The sequence below is a fragment of the Hyaena hyaena genome, unplaced genomic scaffold (assembly GCF_003009895.1).
Source record: "Hyaena hyaena isolate Hyena2069 unplaced genomic scaffold, ASM300989v1 scaffold_1172, whole genome shotgun sequence".
Lineage (NCBI taxonomy): Eukaryota > Metazoa > Chordata > Mammalia > Carnivora > Hyaenidae > Hyaena > Hyaena hyaena.
The window spans coordinates 521,808-525,864 of record NW_024081807.1 but is presented as its reverse complement, the minus strand read 5'-3'; the positions used below and the strand labels follow the sequence as shown (position 1 = coordinate 525,864).

Here is a 4,057-nt window from a genome sequence, read left to right as displayed (position 1 = left end):
CTGCGCCCAGTCACAGGGTTCTGTTTACCTTTCAGGCGGACTCGCAATTAGAATATGGAGATTTTATGCTTGATGGTTCTGTTCCTTAATTCAAAGACTATAATAGGTCCTTGACAGGTTTGGATTGAACTTTTGAACAGCTAGCAAACGACCTCAAGTATATTTTGCTTAGGGACAGATTTGAATCCTTCAGGCTGCTTCATTCATCTTTGGGATCTGTCACTGACTCACCAGTGAGTCAGCATCACCTGGGTTTGCAGCTCAGCACAGAGGTGCCGCTCCATTCTGGTCTCTCAATAGTGGCCACATGGAAAAGTATATGCTTTGTGGCGTGGTCAAATTTTAGCGTCCATGAAGCTCTCCTGTCACATTGCTCCCTCCTGGCGTTCTTCTTCCTCCCTTTCTTTTGTTTAATAAGGCTCTTGCTCTTAAACGTGTGATTTTGTATTCCACTGAACTTTTTCCAGGCAATGTTTCCTTGATGCTATAATCAATCTTACCATATATATTTCAGTCTGAAAGAATCATGTATATTCTTTTACATTCATCTAGTGCTTTCATCTCTGGTGGTGGCTGGTACTTACTTTGCCTTCTGTTTTCATTGACAGAATTACCTGTAGCACTAGTCAGCTGTGTTATAATAATATATCCATAGTTGGAAAGACCTGAGCTGAAAATTAGCTCTGAAAACTACTAGTTAGAACCGAGGGCTAATGGGACTTATGTTTACCAGTTTACTGTATATGTTGAAATCAATAATGTGTTACCATGCTCACCCCAAACCAGACATACAGTACAGATGGGAAATGTTAGAAGAAATTCCACTAGGCAGGATTTTTGACTCTTAAGTTTACAAACACCTAATACAGATCCTGGCATACAGTAAGTACTCAATAAGTACAATGACATCTGTTGCCATTGTACTTATGTCGCCATAGCTCTCATCTCAGTGCTTTGAAACTTAAAGGTAAACAATATGCATGTAAAACACATAATAACATGTCTGACACAAAGTAAGTGACCTGGCTAGAATGATATTTATTTAGAGACATATCATCAGGCACCTGATTGGTTAGCGTTCTTTGGAAAACATCTTCATAAAGGCTAAAGGTCTTTTGTTTTGTCCTTCCCAGGCATCCTGTTTTCCCTGGTGGTGATGCTGTATGTCATCTGGGTCCAGGCAGTGGCTGACATGGAAGGCTACAAAAACATGAAAATGAGAGACTGCTTGGAGTTCACCCCTTCTGTTCTGTATGGCTGGTCATTTTTTCTGGCCCCAGCGGGGATATTTTTTTCCTTGCTAGCTGGATTACTATTTCTAGTTATTGGATGGCATATTCAGATACATCATTAATCGAACTTTTGCCACCCATGTTTTCTCGAGAGGTTTTTAAAACAGAGCATTTTTGTTTTTCATTTTGTTTTGGTGACCCCAGTGTAGAATTAGTTGATGAGCCTTTTAGTTGCTATTTGAATTTTACTTTTGTATTTTACTTGTGATTTCCCCTAATAGAAAGGTCCCTGAATCTTTCCCAACATCCACCTGTGTCCATCTTACATAGGTGCTATCAAGAACCTAGTTCTGTAAGGAGCAGATAACATGGGCCTCCTTTTCATTGCACCTGTTAGAGCTCTCGCAAGTCACAAAGGCCTGTTAATGGCATAACATCACCACCTGGGCCAATGAAGCTTTGATTTAAAACTTCCTTCTTGGCATTCACTTCTGCTGCTATTAACAAAAAATCCTTGGAGAATAATTAAGAATGGAAAACAAGTGTTGTCAGAGCACTTACTCCACTTCTCCACACAGAAGCATATCCACATATACATTCACTTACTCCTGTGAGCCAATTAGTCATGACTTAAAAATAGATAGCAGTGTGCTCGGGCATGTGCGGTGCAAACACATCAGTTAAAATGGGCCACAACCAGACTGAGAATGCGTACATATTCCACATTCTCACCAATAGTAGTTTGGTTACTTACCCAATCAATTAGGCTACTTAATGGTGCATGCTTACATAAACCTTAAACTATGTTTAAAAGTGGCAAATCTGTACGCCAAATTACCTATAATGCAGACTGAGTTTTTGTGAGCTCAGTGGATTAATTGTAATGTGTAATATGGTTGAAAATATGTAACAGCCAAACACCTTAGCTTAGTACAGAGTTCTGTTTGATATTTTAAAATTCCAATGTAAAATTATATGCTAATATGTTCAGCATGTGAAAATTTATTGATGAAATGTGCTTTTAATATGCACTAGCTATAAACTTTCAAAATATTTCCATATGAAATAATAGCCTTGCTTTATTAAAGACTATGAAATAGTAACTTTTCCCAAGATTTTATGGGTTATAGTTCTTCTGATAATTTGATTCCCTTAATTATTGTCTGTCAGTTTCTTCATCTTTACCATAGGTATATTAACATTTACAGACCCTCCATTTCCTTTTACCTCTCGGAAGAAAACTTTGTGCTGGTTGGTGGATAATTCTTTCTTACTTGCTAGTGTAGACATGTAGACGTTTTGCATATCAAAGATGTTTGTTTGGCACTAATTTTGATTGAAATCAAATCCATCTGAGAAGCCCAGGTTGCATTTGCATTTTGGAAACCTCCACCAAGGAGCAGTTTGGTGTTGGTGAGGGAACAGAGAACCGGCGTGGTGTGCGAGCTTTGTTCTGGGCACAGCATTTTACTCTGCAGCTGTTGTGAATACCTAAGGACTCGGGGACATGTTAAAAGTGACCACTGAGAAGATGCTGTGGGATAGAGGAGCTATTGCTTTCCATTCCGCAGCTGCCCTAATGGAGAGGTCGCCTGTCTCCTTACACATCTGTCCTTTCCATTAACCTGTTTCAGGGGGAGGGATTTGTGGAGGGGTCGCCCCCGTCTGAGGTATCTGCAGAATCATGAGGGCATTTTAGTGTTTAGTGACAGATAGGATTCGCCTGTAATAAAAATGAAACACAAGAATACAAGACACACACAGAAAAAGCTTCTGGGGTTTAACTGGTTTCTCGAGCCATCTGAGTTATATCATAAACGTTTTTTGTGATACTTGCCTTTGCCCTTTTCTGTTTTCATTTTTATATTGCTCCATTTACTTCTTTGCTTTTGGCTTGATTATTAGAAAAATAATTATGGGTTCTGTTATGCATATTTGCTGTGATATTAAGTTATGGCATGCCATTAAGTTTTCCAGACGATGCTAGATGTATTTGATTAGTTCATGTCATCTGTAAATACAATTCCTTTTTGTAGAACTTTGGAATGGAGCCTTTTTTCTGGTGTATTATATGTCATTTTAAATTTCACATACAAGCTGCTTTCAGTAAAGGTTTGAATATTTATAAATTTCAGATGGTTATCCTCATTTTCTAATACACTTATGCGGCTACCATATATTTATCACAAGGCAATTGGCTGAATATCTGATGTGTATGACACTTTTACACAGATACACACTTTGGAAGTATTTCATAGTTGTAATGCATCAATCACATTAATTCAGATGCATTTCCCAATCTACTTACCAGCAATCTGCGGAAGGAAAGAAGGTGAGTTGTGTGTGCAATGTCAATAAGTAAAATATGCTTTAAAATAGCAGAAATATGCAGTATATTCTTGTAATGGCCTCATCTCTGACTTGGGATAGTATATTTGTCTCTATTTGGTGTCCTGATTAATTTTCAGCAGTTTCCAAATAACATGTCAAAGCCCTTTGTAAGAGTATTGATTTTGCATCATAAAGTTTCAGTGTAACAAATAAGGTATGTTGCTGGTGAAATCCTAGAAGGAGTGAAGTGGGAGGGCAGTGCGTTATGCCCTTGGACTTGGGGAAAGCTGTGATCTTCCATACTGTATTTGTTCCAGGGGTGCAGTTCGGTCAGGCAGCAGGTGGCACATGCACTGGAACTGGATGGAAAAACCATACAGAGAAGCTGAATATTGGTGTTCAGTTTGGGGGTGGACTTAGAAAAAAATACTACTAGATGTGCTATTCCTGGTCGTGTAGTCACTATTTTGACTAATGTATGAAATGTATTTATT

General features: G+C 38.5%; 1 pseudogene; it reads left to right on the top strand.

The window, feature by feature from the left end:
• The first annotated feature begins 1,076 nt into the window (after positions 1-1,076).
• On the top strand, positions 1,077-1,354 carry LOC120224462 (annotated as a pseudogene).
• Positions 1,355-4,057: the final 2,703 nt, after the last annotated feature.